The sequence below is a fragment of the Coenobita brevimanus genome, chromosome 103, assembly GCF_032717465.1.
Source record: "Coenobita brevimanus isolate Jiangsu-jjx chromosome 103, ASM3271746v2, whole genome shotgun sequence".
NCBI classification, from domain to species: domain Eukaryota; kingdom Metazoa; phylum Arthropoda; class Malacostraca; order Decapoda; family Coenobitidae; genus Coenobita; species Coenobita brevimanus.
The window spans coordinates 35,004,085-35,020,141 of NC_137056.1; positions in this window are offsets into that span (position 1 = coordinate 35,004,085).

Below are 16,057 nucleotides of genomic sequence, written 5' to 3' on the forward strand. Positions count from 1 at the left end.
CTGACGAAGAGAGTGTATGTGAGTGAGGTGGAGGGGGAAAGAGGGAGGGGGAGGCCGAGGATGAGATGGAGGGATGGGGTGGAGAGGTATATGAGAGAGGGGGGTGTGAGTTGGGAGCAGGGGAGTGAAATGGCGGGGGACAGGGCGACTTGGAGGCGATTTGTTTGTGGCCACCCCAAACGGGACTGAGGCGTCTGGCAATAGATAGATAGATAGACAACACCTTAACAATATCACATAAGATGGTATTATAAACAGAGGATACAAACATACAGAGTTACGTTAATGTAATATGGGATATTCACACACTCCTTAATTATGGTTTATAATAGGTTAAGAGTCCGTAGGTGGATGGGATTCACTTGTATCAAAGTCCAAAAGGTCTTAGCGTGTCGGGGCAATGGAGATGTCTGGACTTGAGGAGCCGAGGAGGGATTATTACTATAAATTAACAAGGGAGGTAGAGCACTAGAGTTCACAGTTTATGCTCGGCGCGGCGACTCTCGCCCGCGCGTACACTGACAAGGGGGGGAGGGACTACTCTAGATTGGACTTTGGGATAGCACTGTGCGGATGAACCCAGAACTTATAGTCTTTGTTAGGGGAAGGTATTTACGGACACTTTTTGGTGTAATCCCACTGGTTCACTCTGTCACTGGATCACTGTGAGGGAAGAGGAAGTCACTATTCTTGCCCGAGTTTCTGGGGCGATATCACTTTGTCGCTGTAAGGTGTAGGTCCTCACTCTGGTCACGGTGCAGGGAGACCCTCTTGCCTGGGGTCTCGGCCTGTTGTAGGTCCTCCTCTGGTCACTGTGAAGGGAGGCCTGTCTGTGTTGGCCCTAGGGACTGGGGCCAAACAGGTGTAGCAGACGGGCCTGGCGTCATAAGGTCTGTGGCAGGGGGAGGTCGGCGTTGACGGGTTGCCGGGCTCGCCTAGGGGTCCGAGGGCTGCGGAAGTCTACTGGGGGACGCGCCGTCAGGTGTGGGCTGCGGCCTCGTCTCCCGCTGGTACCTGGGGAAGACAAGAATTTCCCGGGGGTAGGAGGTAGGTCCCGACTGGGACCAGGCCTCTGTTCAGGTGACACTTTAGGGGTAACTCCCCCGGGTGGTGTCCGGCTACTCCTGCAGGAGTTAGCTGGCTCTAGAGGACACACGGAGGCCATGGTCTCTTTTACACTTATGGAGGGTAGCACAGAGGCGACTCTCCTTCTTGTCTTTGTAATTGCCGTGGCACCAGGTTGATTGGTCCTGGGACCCACTTGTGGCGGTGTGTGAGGGTCTCTTACCCTTAGAGTGGCTAGGGGCGTGAGCCCCGTACAATCCACTATTGGGCCTCCTGCCCTATTTGTTATAGAGGGCTCTCTTCCCTCATCAGAGGACCTCCTGTCCTGATAGTGGCAGAGGGTATTACGCCCTCGTGGCTCACTGTGGCAGAGGAGACAATCCCCTCGTGGCTCACCTGGGTTACTGCGGCAGAGGAAGGGACTTCCTCGTGGCTCGTGGTGGCAGTAGTTGGAAACACCCCGTGGCTCACCTATGGACCTCCTGTCCCGTTGGGGTGAAGTTGTGGTCGTCACCACAAGACTACGAGGGACTGACGTATCAGTCCCACCCCACTTCTGTCGAGGGTTAACCCGCCGTATAACTTGTTGCGGGTCTGGGCTCACCTGGTGTTGAGATAGTTGAGGGGAGAAGGGGCCCAGTCAGAGGTGGTCGGATGACCCTCTTGTCCCGGGTCACTAACCTGACCGTTATCTCCTCCTTGGGTGGTGGGGTGGTGGTGGCCCGTTGGTGGTGTGGGGGGTGGCGGGGCGAAAGGTCCGGTCGCGGGCATTTTACTAACTAATTTATTTCTAAGAAACACTAAAACTAAACTGCATATTACATACGAGTGATTGAAGGGATACTAAAATATATAAACAAGGGGTACCTGACCAGACGAAAATCGGTATCGACGGTTTTAGGCATCGACGGGTATCTTTGGTACCTAACCCCCGTCAATAATGAGGGTGTACTTTTACAGTTAGGCTCACCATGGCCAATAATGATAAATTAATAAATTCTCAAGGAGCAACGGGAGATGCTCCTTCAAAACCTTCTCCCGGACAGGCGGATCCCCCACCCCCTGCTATTCCGCCTCTTTCCTCTTCCTATCCTTCTGTTTCTTCTTCTCCCCCCCTCTCCTTCCTCCCCCCCTCTTTCCAAACCTACCATCAGTAACATCCATTTTTGGGCACCAGACATGGCCCAAGTTCTTCAACATCCAGCCGACAACAAATTACCTCACTCTCCATCTCTCTCTCCTTCGACAGATAGGTCCCGACATAACATTTACATCACGACCAAATGGAGACTGCCTTTTAACTGTCCAGACTGCTGCGCAGGCTGAGAAGGTGATGTCGCTTACTGATCATTCTGGTCATCCCATTGCAGCAGTACCAGATCCCACCTAAACTTCAGCACAGGAACTGTTCTAATCCCTTCATATAGATCTATAGGAGATCGCAGTTTCTCAGAATGCTCCACAGATATACAAGCCATCTTGTCAGCCCAGCACCTAGCAGTACTGTCCGTTCAGTGTTACATGCTTCCACCTCAGGTGCGCCGGAAATACTCCTCCAACATTGCTAAGAACAGTTTTAAGGGCCGCGATCTTCCCACTTCTGTCATTATTGGTGGCACACGACTCAGTGTCAAAGAATACATACCTCGTCCGCGACAGTGCTCTTCATGTTGGCGCTATGGACATCCTGCCAAATACTGTAGATCAGAATCAATATGCCCTACCTGTGCCCAACCCATCCACACCTTCTCAGCCTGCACAGCAAAGACCCAGGTCTGCCTGAACTGCCAAGGCTTTCATGCTGCCTCGTCCCGGAACTGCCCAGTGTAAACCTTCGAATCCGAAGTCTCCAGGATTCGCTGGAAAGAAGGTCTTTCCCTCCGTGCAGCTCGTCAACGTGCCCGTGATCTAGGATTCTCTACTAATACTACATATGCTCGAGTGGCCCGTCCTGTCCCCACTACCTCCCCCATTTCCCAGTCCCACCACTTTACCACCATTACAACCTCTAACTCCTTTTCTGCCGTCACCTCCTAATCTAACACTTACTCCCTTGGTATCACCAGTCTCCTGCTCTCCTACTGTCCCAACCTCTTTTCCAGTCTCTACTCATACCTCCTCCTCATCTTCTCCGACTGTCAGTGTTGTCTCCTCCCCTCCTGTCTCTGTTCTACCCTCTTCCACCTCCCCTTCTCTCTCTTCTTGTTCCACTTCACACTCTCAAACCCCTCTGGTTACTCTTTCCAACTCTTTCTCTGTTCTAGACTCGTCCACTCTAATTTCCTCCCTATCGCCTCTATTGTCTACTCCTATCACTTCTCCTCAACACCCTTCCTGTTCTGCTGCTACCCCTCGCTCCTCTTCGTCTCTCCACCAACTCTGCCACAGCGTGATGCCCGCCGCCCGCTTCCCTCTGGCAAACGTGGACTTCCTCCCACCACTTCGGATGCCAAGGGTTTCACAAAACCCACACATCCCCCCCCCCACCCGTAAAATGCATACCTCCCGCCCCTTGCCCTCCACGACAACTACTCCATCAAAGATTCCTATCTCGACTCCACGAACTAGTCCCAACCCTATCCCAACCCCACAAACTACTCCACAACCTGTATCAACTCCCTTGCCGACACCACAGATGACACTCTTAGCAAGTGTCGAGAGTGAAACCCTCACAGACATCATGGAGTTTCTGGCGACTTCATTGCAGGAACCCATGAGTCCACAAAAAATAATCCATACAGCCGAAGTCCATTCTGTTCCTTCTGATCTCCCTCCCACTCCCGCAGCTCCTTCCCCTTCTGCCCCCTTTCCTTCTTATTCTAATCCCTCTTCTCTATCCCTTCCATTGCCACCGGGCTATACTGACCGTCCCTCTCATCAACCTCCTCCACGTTCTGCTCCTATTCCAACTATCGAACCAACCCGTTGATATATAATAGCAGTCCGCTATAAATTCGTTTTTATTATATTTTATCCATTGTAAATTATTTTCTTAAGCTTTTACTTCCCTTGGTTTTACTCTTTTAGTTTTATAAATTTTAACATGTCTATTTTACAATGGAATCTTAGAAGTTTTACGGCCCATCGTAATGACCTTCGTTATCTTCTCGCAGTTCATCGTCCTACATTAGTCTGCATACAAGAACCCCGTTTGTCTGCCCCCCCAGTACCCATACCTGACTATAGTTTCTTATTTTCTCCTGCTTCTCTTCCTGTTTCCGCCATTTTAGTTCATCACACAGTTCCGCTAGAACGTCTATCCATTCACACTACGGTTCCTTGTCATTTTGTTCGTGTCTTCCTCGAACGATGGATTACGGTGGTGTCCATATATTTTACTCCCAACCTATCGATTTCCCTGCCTTATCTCTTTTATTAACACAATTACCCACCCCAATTTTATTGTTAGGAGATTTTAACTGTCGTCATGCCTTATGGGGCGACACCGTTACCAATTCGCGTGGCCGCCAACTTGAGACTTTTATTTTTAATAATGATTTATCCCTTCTAAATACAGGAACTTTAACACATATTGACGACAAAACTCATACTTTTTCCTGTCTGGATCTCTCCTTGTGCTCCTCTTCTATTTCTTTACATTTCCATTGGTCCGTTCTTTCGGACACTGTATACTGTATAGTGATCACTTTCCTATAAGGCTTACTCTTACTACATATTGCCCCATACTCAGGCCCCCTCGATGGAGTTTTCCGAAAGCTGACTGGCCGTTATTTACTTCTTTAACTGTGCCCTCTATACACTCTTCTTCCTTACCCACTGTTTTAGATATTTCATTCATTCATTCATTGCCAGACGCCATGTATCCCAAACAGGGTGGCCAAGGGCTTAGAGTTAATTGTTTTTACAGGGAGGGGCACTAATCCTCCACCAACCCCACTTGACACATAGGGAGAACTTTCATTCCATATATTTCAAGATTTCCAAGTAGCAGTTCTGACTACACATACCATCATCAGAGTGTATACTGTACAGCCACCACAAATTGACTTAGGACCTCCCCCCACAAGGTATTAAAAAACACAGAAATCATAGTATATCACAATGTTTGTTCATGAAATTCCATTCATTATGAAATCATGTTTACCTTGTTTTTCAGGACCAGTTGGATGTGTTCTGGCATGGAATCACTTAGATCTCTAAAGTAATCTAAGGACACTTCTTTGCACCAAACATTTGTCAGTTCAGTCTTGAGGTTGTCCAGATTAGGTGTCTTCTTCTCTGCCATGATTTTCTTCATCTTTGCCAGGCAGTTTTCTATTGGATATACCCGGACTGTTGCCAAGCCAGTTGAGGACCTCAATCCGATTATCCTGAAGCCATTTTGTCAACCTTTCTTGACTTGTGGCATGGAGCTGAATCGTGCACGAAAAAGTCGCACCCATGAATAGCAAAAATGTTTAACAAATGATCTCTCAGAACTTGAAGGTACCGGCCACCATTCATCATCAAGTTCTTAGTACGAAAATTGAGGCCTCCTCTCCCCATTTCACCTGAGAAACACCCTCATACCATTACTGATTGTGGGTGTTTAACAGTCAACATCGTGTATGCAGGGTCATATCGACTATGGGAGGCAGGGCGACGAAGCTTGGCGGAATGCACCTGGAACACTTGAAATGTGCATTCATTGGAAAATGTAAAAGTTTTCTCCACTCATCCGATGTCCAGTGTGCATATTTCTTGGCAAACTGAATGCACTGCTTCTTCATGTGGTCAGTGAGAAGCGGTTTCTTGGCTGCGGTGTGGCTTGGCAAACCCAGCTTCTTCTGCGAGTGGTGTTGGATAGTTTGAATTGAGACGTCTTGTAACAGCTGGGGATGCATTCTCTTCAGTTCTGCTGCTGTCAGTCGAGGATTCTTCATCTTCAGAAGCGTATCTGTACCTCTGGAAGTCGTCCTCACCTATTTTAATGTGTTAGTTCTAAGTGCAGCTTTGACAGCGATTCCTAGGTCGTCCCGTCCTTTTACTTTGAAGTGTGTACCTTGGCGGGATTCGGACTGTACTGTAGCACTCCGTGTTAAACGTGCACGTTGGAAGAGTTGTAGCTGGAGATTATACGTTTCCACCATTACTGCCAATACACCCATTGCATCCGTCTGGAAACGTATACGCAAAATAGCAGGTAAACATCTTCCCATGCCCTCCCCTGTCCTACATTTGGATGGGGAGTCAGTTGCAGATGCGCATCTAGTTGCTAACGGCTTAGGTCTTCATTTTAGTAATGTTAGTAGCGGTTCTCATCTCTCACCTGAATTCCATACCCTTAAAACTGCTACTGAATGTACGCCAGTTGTCTTCAAGCTGTCGTCTAGTCAGTCATATAATGCGCCATTCACGCTCCATGAATTTTCCTCTGCCCTTCGTCTTTGTAAGAACACTTGTGAGGGTCCTGATGACATACACTATAATATGCTCCGTCACCTTTCCCCCCAGGCCATGGCCTTATTATTAACTATTTATAATCGTACCTGGACAGAGGGTATTTTTCCTCTCTCTTTTCGTAGTGCCACCATCCTTCCATTTCTTAAACCGGGAAAGCAAGGCCATGCCCCTCAAGATTATCGCCCCATTGCTCTTACCAGCTGTCTTTGCAAATTATTCGAGCGTATGATAAATCATCGTCTTATGTGGCTCCTAGAATCCAAGCAACTTTTGTCATCTTCACAGTTTGGTTTTCGAAAAGCTCGCGGCACCTTAACTCCCCTCCTAAATCTAGAGACTTATATCCGTTCACCCTTTGCCACTCGACAATCTGTTATTGCAGTATTCTTTGACCTTAAGAAGGCTTATGACACAGCCTGGCGCTACCATATTTTACGCACAGTTCGTTCTTGTGGCATTGATGGTAACCTTGGTGTCTTAAAGAATTTTCTATCAGCTCGTTTCTTTAGAGTCCATGTCCAGCATACTTATTCAGACTCATTTCCACAATACGAAGGTGTTCCCCAAGGCAGTGTTCTTAGCACTACTCTATTTTTATTGGCAATTAATGGGATCGTTTCGTGTCTCCCAGTTGGCGTCCGCTCTTCTTTATATGTTGATGATTTTACAATATATGCCTCAAATTCTGACATCTCTGCCCTTGGTGCTCTTATTCAACTTGCGGGTTCTGCTGCCTCAGAATGGGCCACTTCTCATGGCTTTCGGTTCTCTCCTCTTAAGTCTCATGCTATTACTTTTGCTCGTTCTCATCATATTCCTCAACCACCTCTTTTTCTTTATGGCTTTCCTCTCCCATACAAAACCTCCGCTTCCTTTCTTGGCCTTCTTTTCGACTCCCATCTTACCTGGAAAGATCATATTGCCTCCTTGAAAACCTCAGCCTTGCAACGCCTCCGTCTCTTACAAACTTTGTCTCATGTGTCATGGGGTGCTGATCGAACTACTCTCCTTCTCCTCCATATTGTTCTCGTTCTCTCCAAACTTGATTATGGTTGCCAAACTTATTCTTCTGCTTCAGACACCGTCCTCCAACAACTTGATTCTGTATATCATCACGGTTTGCGTTTGGCTCTTGGTGCTTTTAAGTCATTCCCAGTTGAGAGTCTGTATACTGAATCAGGAGTTCCATCACTCTTCCGCCGTCGTGCTCTCCTTTCTCTTCGTACCTATGCTAAGTTGCACTGTTTTCCTCATACCCCTTCTCTACTTCCTCCCAGTCCTGACTCAGGCATATTTTCCACTCCTAGGACCAAGCCACCATTTGCAGTCCGAGCCCGTACTCTTCTCTCGCGCTCCTCTCTTACTGTTAGTAATGTTTTTCCTTTCTGCACATGTCTTTTTCCTCCGTGGCTACTTCCGCGACCCCACATTTGTTCTTCCATTTTCCCTTATTCCAAGTCCAATTCTCCTCCATTCATTCTCCGTTCTCGGTTTTCAGACCATCTCTCCCAACATTCCTTTGCAGTCCCTATATACACTGATGGTTCAAAAACTCCTGCTGGTGTTGGATTCGCGATACTCTTTCCTGACACTTTTTATCATTTTAGCCTTCCTACCTATGCAAGTGTTCTTACAGCAGAGTTATATGCCCTCTTGTTTGCGTTACGGTATATTTGTCGTGCCTTCTCCTCCTCATTTGTGATATTCTCTGATTCATATAGTACTCTATCCCTTCTTCAGTTACCTTCTGCTTCTCACCCTCTAGTTCTTCGTATCTTGGAATGGTTGTTCCGTATCTCCTCTCGTCGTAAAAGCGTCCAGTTCTGTTGGGTCCCGGGACATGTGGGCGTCGCGGGCAATGAACGTGCTGATCAGTTGGCTCGTATGGCAGTTACCAGGGATGTCTCTCCTTCCTTCCTCATTCCAGTCTCTGACCTTCTTCCTGCAGCACCGGTGACAGTCTTGTTGGGACTCTATCACTAATAACAAACTACGTGTTGTTAAACCGTTTATTTCTCCTTGGTCGACCCCTTGCCACCGTAATAGGAGGTGGGAGACGGCTTTAGCTCGCCTTAGAATTGGTCATACTCAACTTACCCACCCTTATTTGATGTCTGGTGGTCGCCCTCCCTTTTGTACTCGTTGCAATACCATTTTCTCTGTACGCCATATTTTCCTTGATTGTCCACTCTACACACTACAGCGACGTGTTGCATTTCCATTTTTGTCTCGCCTCCAACGTCCCCCCCTTCTTGCAGACTTTCTCCGAGAGTCATCGTAATTTTCCCTCCATAATATCATGTCCTTCCTTACCTCTGTTGGTCTTCTTTCCGACATCTAATTCCGTTCCTTATTTCAATAGCCCCATCTGTGATATGATATACTCCTTCCATTGACCCATTTCTTCCGGCCCACCTAACGTACATAACTTGTAGCCGATGATCCGGCTTTGTGCTGGATTTTGGCACTAGGTTCCTATTGTTGTTGTTCTTCTTCTGTGTGTGTGTGTGTGTGTGTGTGTGTGTTTCAGTCCTGCAAGGTATTACTTCCTCTCTTGTTTCCTGTACGGTAAAAGCCGGAGGGTCTGGATGGTGGGGGAGAGAACCTTCTGCTGTGCTGTCCTTTTCTCCTGCTCCTATAATTATAGCACTATATTAGTGAATTGAAATGAAGTGGATCTGGACAGCTTGTGCAATGCTATATGGTTGCTTAGGAATGCTATATGATTGATTAGGAATGCTAAAGCAGTGTGTGGTGTGGCAAGAGTAATAACAAGGAAGAAAGGTATGGCATCGTGGGATGAAGAGGTTAAGAGGGCGGTGGAGTGTTAAGAAGTGAGGTTTGCCAGTTAGGTAGCCAAGATTTTTCTCGACGTTTCCTGATGTTTACGGTAGCTAGTTCCGGTACGAGTCAGTTGCCAGTTTGCCTACTTTTTGTGAGCATAGTTGTTTTGTAAGTTATGCATTAATTTTGTGCTCTTTTTATAATGTTTATGTGATTGCTTGTTAATTATGCAATCTAAGTCAGTATGCTAAATAATTTATAGTATTATGTAATGCAGGAAAACTCTGGCATGTTTTGATGTCTCCTAGTTGATAACTGTTTTTGCTACGTGGCGATGCAAGAATTGTGGAGAAGTAGATGATTCTCGAACAGTGCAAGTTTATATAAGGATGAGGAAGAGACTTTCAAGTTCAGTCGGTTTTAGTTCAGGAGTGTAATGCAATGTCATTGAAGATAGTATATTTTTGGTTTTGTGAAAACTGGCAAACAGTGATGTGTTTCTGAAGTTTGTACATCATCGGTGCTTATGAAAAACTGAAGTGTTGTCAAGCATTAAGTGTAATTGCAGTTAGTAAAGTGTGTATAACTCCAGTGCTTGTGAAAAATAGTGAAGTGAAGTTGGAAAGCATTAAGAGGAATTATTTGGAAAATAAAGACAGTGAACTTGAGGAAGCCAGTGTTTATTTTCACCTCAGCTGTCTTGTGTACTGTACACCTGAAGGCTGACCATAGGAAGAACAACTCTCTGGGCAATGTCCTTCCTGTACTGAACTACTGCTGTTGGAGCCTGTGGCAATGAGAGACAGGGACATTACAGGAGGAAAAGAGGAAGAAGTGGCTAGAGTGGTTATAGACCAGGGGTTCAATTGAAATAAGATGTTGAATATATCGATAGCAACAAGCACGTAAAGAGACTAGTGAAGAGGAAAAAGAAGGAGGTAAATGATGATCTAGGAAGAAAAATGAATGCAAATTACTCTGAAAATAGACAATTATTCTGGCAAGAGGTGCGGAAACATAGAAGTGATAGTGGAAAGAAATGTGAAAGTGTGAAGGATGTAAGTGGTATATTATTAACCCATTGGGATGAAGTAAGGACCATATGGAAAAAATATTTTGAAAGCCTGATGAATGGGAAGAGAGAGAGCAGAGCTGCTGTAAACATGATTGGTTTGGGGGGGGTGCAGAGAAGGAATGCAGTGATACGAAACATGGCACTCGCTCAGGTGTAAAATGTGAAAAGGCTGAAAAATGGGAAGGCAGCTGGGGTTGATGAGGTGTATGCAGAGATAATTAAGTGTAGTGGAGATAGCAGAATGAAGTGCTTGCTGGAGATAGAAGCCATGGATGAGTGAAACTGCCGGCAGATTAGAAAAAGGCTGTGATTTTACCCCTGTACAAAATTAAAGGTGAGCAAAGTGAATGCAAGAATTATCGTGGCATAAGTTTATTGAGTGTGGGAGGGAAGGTATATGGAAGAATTATTACAAAGTATGAGAGATATCAGAAGTCCTAGTGGGTGATGAACAGGGGGGGCTTTAGGAGTGGCCGAGGATGTGTGGATCAAATATTTGCAGGAAGGCAGAAGTGGAGAAGGCTTGTGAGAAGGACTATAAGGTGTTTATGGTATTCATGGATCTGGATATAGCATACGACAAAGTAGATAGAGAAGGAATGTGGAAGGTCTTGCACGTGTACGGTGTAGATGGTAAGCTGCTTGGTGCCGTCAAGAGTTTTTTATGATGGTAGTGATGCATGTGTATGGGTAAATGGGCATGTAAGTACAGTAAATGGTTCGCGATCGGTGTGGGTGTGCGACGAGGTTGTGTTATGTCCCCATAGTTGTTCAATATAAATATGGATGGGGTGATGAGAGAAGTAAAAACACGAGTAATGGAGAGGGGGATGGTGTTCGTAATGAATAGTGATGGATGGAATATCTCAAATTTGCTGTATGCTGATGATGCAGTACTGCTTGCATATACCGGACAAGAACTTGGTAGACTAGTGCAGAGCTTTGCTGATGTCTGTGAGCGTTGTGCCTTGACAGTAAATGTAGAAAAGAGTAAAGTGATGGTTACTGAGAGAGAAGGTGACTCCCAGTGTGGTGTTACAGTGAATAGAGAGAGAGATTGGAACTGGTGAAAGAGTTCAAATGAGGTGCTGAGTTCATTACCGGGCTAAGCGCCAAAATGGCCGCCAAGCACCTACATGCACCAACAAATAGCTAAATCATTCCTTTATATGCTAGAAGTAAAAAAGTGCTGACAACCTACAAAGAGGTCAAAATCCCGGAGGCTCCCTGTGAGGGCGACACCTCTTGCTCAGCTCCCATCCTGTGGCTGGGCGAGGCGCCACTCCCGCCTCCCCTCCCTTACAGAGAGTGGAAACTGCTCCTCCACAGGATCTCTACCAGAGAGTACCTGGGACGAGACCATCCCGAGGCCAGGTGTCCTGTCACTGCAACACAGCTTCCGACGTCTGCAGGCGCTGACGGACTCCCCCAGAGCGAGCAGCCACAGTCCACCCCTGATGGCCTCCTCCAGGTGAGACCGCAGCCCCCAGGTGATGACGATTCGCCCCCGATGCCCCCAGCAGCTGCCGGACTCCTCCAGTGCAGGCGGCTGCAGCCAACCCCTGACGGCCTCCTCCTCCACCCTAGGCCCGGACTGGCCCAGGTCCTCCCCCAGGACTCCCACCACTGCGAAGGGCAGGAGTCATGCCGAGTGCCTCTTAGCCCTGTTCGGCCCTAGCCCAGAGGGCCACCATACTCCCAGGGTCCCCATCAGGTAAGGACCCCAATCAGGAAAGGACCCCATCGCTCTGCCCTTCAGCTCGACCCGGACCCCAGACTACGCCACTAAAGACTCGCACTTGGAGCACACTCCAGACGGCCCTCCTCCCACACCTGGCCGCCACCTACGACTGCCTGTGTAGTGGCCATTGGTGCACCCCTTGCGCCCACAAATGACCAGCTACACTGTGAGTCTTACCACATCTAACGTGGTAAAAAGAGAGAGAGAGAGGAAGAAATAGAAAGAAAGAGAGAGAGGCACAAGGATGCTTACGTGGTGTTTGTATGTATATACGGTCACGTAAGCATAACATCCATTAGCTTGACGATAATGAACACCAGGCCTTAAAACAGATGCTATGGGTGAATGTGGGGGCAGTGTGTGGGTAGCCGGGGACAAGTGAGGGACAGGGTGACGTTGATCCTTACGGAGATTCCAAAAGGGTGGAGTTCCAGGACGATGTGCGACTCCACAACCATCCTGTGTAAGTGTTATTGCTGTGAGAATATTACGCCCGTGAGGGACTAGTGTTGTGTACTTCACACCCCTACCCGCACTTTGATACTTTAAGACGAAAATTGGGCCCGCCACAAGTGAGTTGCCCTTGCTTACTTTTAAGAATGCTTATTGATCTGCATGCGATTGATATCACGACATACCCTGATTATAAATTTAGGAAAGTAAGGACAAGAATTTAAAGCAATATGTGTTGCAATGCTAGATGTTTTAGGCTCGGCTTCCAGTTCCTTAAACGCCTAACGTATAGCGGGGCTCTCTTTCGAGACCGGGGCTTAGACAAAAGAGAGAGAGGCAGGACACAAAAACTCCAGGCAACAACCTTACACGTATATTGCTTAGTCAGACGGGAATCAGCAGATGTTACAAACACGATATACTGGGTGATTATAAACTCTTATAACTAGATAGGGTTAATAGTATCTCGCAGGATACTGTTTGGGGATGCAGTGAAAATAACACTTGAGGCGGAATATTCTAAATTGGTATAGTCCAGGGTCTCTAAGCGAGTGGAGATGCTAGAGTTGTTTCTCACAAGGGGGGGGGTGTAAGGCACTGGGGTCTAACTAAGATTATGGTAGTATGAGGTAGGGTCTGGTGGTAGTGTATTCACTTTGTTATTCTCTACTCGTATGTTGCTTTTGATCAATTATCATCACTTACTCCACTGCTTTGGTATATATCTTATTGCTTTATGGTTCCGTATTGTTCACTGTGTCTATTCTTCTTTCCAATACTTTGGTACTATCACTGTCAATTCACTATTCTGCCTTGTCACTGCTCGAACACTATCATTGCACAGTTACAGTCACTATGGTTGAATCTGGTGCCAGGGGCGCGGCGGAGGAACGATGCAGCTCCGCTACTGACGGGGCTGAGCACCACCAGGAGACTCCGTGCTCAGGGGGTCACGGGATCACGTGCAGGGGCGTCCGCTCTTGTCCGGGGCTGTGGGTGGTGAAGGGTCCCTTGCTCTCAGGGCTGGGGACAGGAGTGCAGCCCTCAGGGCTGGGGCCGAACAACTGCCTGAACCAGTCGTTCAGGCTCCTGACGGAGGATGAGGACCTCCGCCGTCGAGGTGTAGGGAGTTCCCGCCCGGGCGTTCTGGGGTTGGTCTGGGGTTCCCAAGGACTGTGGTCCCCAGGGCTGGGCAGCGCCGACAGGAAGGGGCTGCGGCACCGGTCTACGTCAGGGTATGTCAGGTGGGTCTCCTCCAGAGCCAGTCATAGGGAGCAGAGGCCGGGGGAGACTACAGGGCCTCTCCAATACTCCTCTACGCCCTCTGTATTGAGGGTCGGGGAACAGGCGTCAAGTTCAGGCGGTGGGGCAGCTATCAGCTGCTTCCTGCCATAGGGCCCAGCTACTGGCCATGGCTTCCTGGGGGCGCGGCTACAAGCCGCCAAGGCCCGGCCACTGGCTGTGGCCTGAGAGGGTGGGTGACTGCCAGCAAACCCAGGGGCACCTTCGGAGCGGCTACAGGCTGTCTGACAAAGGTGAGAGCGGCTACAGGCCGCCCCCTGCAGGAGAGGTGTTGAGCGGCTACAGACTGACTCAGGGGGAACACCTTCGGAGCGGCTACTGGCCGTCTGACGAAGGCAGGAGTGGCTACTGGCTGTCTCCTGGTTACCCTCAGAGCGGCTACAGGCCGTCTCCTTCAGGAAGGGTGAGCAGGTACCGGCCATCTCAGGGGGAACACCTTCAGAGCGGCTACTGGCTGTCTGACGAAGGCGGGAGTGGCTACAGACCGACTCCTTCAGGAGGGGTGTGAAGCAGCTACCGGCCGTCTCAAGAGGAACACCTTCGGAGTGGCTACAGGACGTCTGATGAAGGCAGGAGCGGCTACCAGCAGTCTCCTCGTTACCCTCAGCGGCTACCAGCCATCTCCTTCAGGAGGGGTGAGCGGCTACCAGACATTTCAGGGGGAACACCTTTGGAGCAGCTACAGGCTGTCTGACGAAGGTGGGAGCCGCTACAGGCCATCTCCTTCAGGAGGGGTTTGGAGCGGCTACCGGCCGTCTCCAGAAGAACATCTTCAGAGCGACCACAGGTCATCTCCTGATGAAGGCGGGAGCAGCTACTGGCCATATCCTGATTACCCTCAGGGCGGCTACAGGCCGTTTCCTTAGCGAGGGGTTAGCGGCTACTGGCCATCTCAAAGAGGAAGACACCTTCAGAGAGGCTACCAGCCGTCTCTTGATGAAGGTAAGGTGGCTACTGGCCGTCTCCTTTGGGGTGCTGGCAGGAGCTGGATAGGCAGCTTCATCCCTTAGCTGGTTGGTGAAGGCTCTCCTGGAAGGTAGTGCAGTATTCCTGCTATGGTGATGGCGGGCGGGCTCCGGGTCATAAGAGCGCGCGGCCCAGACTGACTTAGGTCGTTGTTGCACCGAGTCCCGGCACGCTGCTGCTGCTGCTCCGTGGGCTCCTTGTGGGGGTGTCCGGTAGTTCTCGGGGGCACTATGCTGCATTCCTTGTGGGGGTGTCTGGGTATTCAAGGGGGCACTATGCTGCATTTTATCTGTATATGAAGTAAACTTTGGTATAACATAGCATATTGTGGGTAACTTGTAATTATGTGTATGACCAAGTGTTGTAACAATGGCGAGTGATGCCATTATAGCATATTGAAAGTAATATTGCAATTCCAGGTATGACCGAATAAACAGTCGAGTCCAGCTGGGTGTTTCATTACCCCTTTTCCCCCTCCAAGAGTGCAGGCAGCTAGTCACACCTGGGGTCCGTTGGTGGGGGGAGCAGGCTCAACCACGACCTACAACAGCGCTGGGCAGTGTTAAGGCCCTCTCCCACTTCGGCGAAAGTGGGGAAGATAAAGTCACGATGTGTCAAAAATCCCTAATCGTGGGTATTCGAGATCAAAATCTTGTCCATTCTTGGCATGTCGCTGATACGTCGCACGAGGTGGAAATTTGTCATGGGGGGCCACAACGTTTTCATGCTGCATGAAAACGTCGTGGCCCTCCACGATTTTGTAAAATTTCGCAGATTAGTCGTCGACAACAAGGTGACGCCTCGGCGACGTCGGCAATTACCCAGCGTTTAAACCGCGTATGATCGCCGACATCGGCGAGGCATCAGCGGTGAAAAAAACCGTTGAGATGTCATACGGTCATACGGCAAAGCGTCGGCAATGCATCGGTGAGGTTAATATGACATAGCCTACGTAAACCGTACGATACTTACCGGGTTGTGCCGATACTGCGCCGACATCTAGGCGAACTCAGAGGAATAACGTCGTGCCTCTTGCGCCGATGCATTTGCCAACACATCGATGATACATCGACGACAGCACGCCGCCGTTGTACCTTTATCGCCATTTAAAAAAAATGTTAAAATTTGAATTTAGAATAATGCTTGCACATTACGCTGACATATCAGCGATATGTCGGCTACTAGTTGCCGGTTATATCGTATAGTCCGCCGAGGTGTCGGCGTTTTGTCGTACTGGTGTCGCCGGTATTACGCCGACACCACGATTC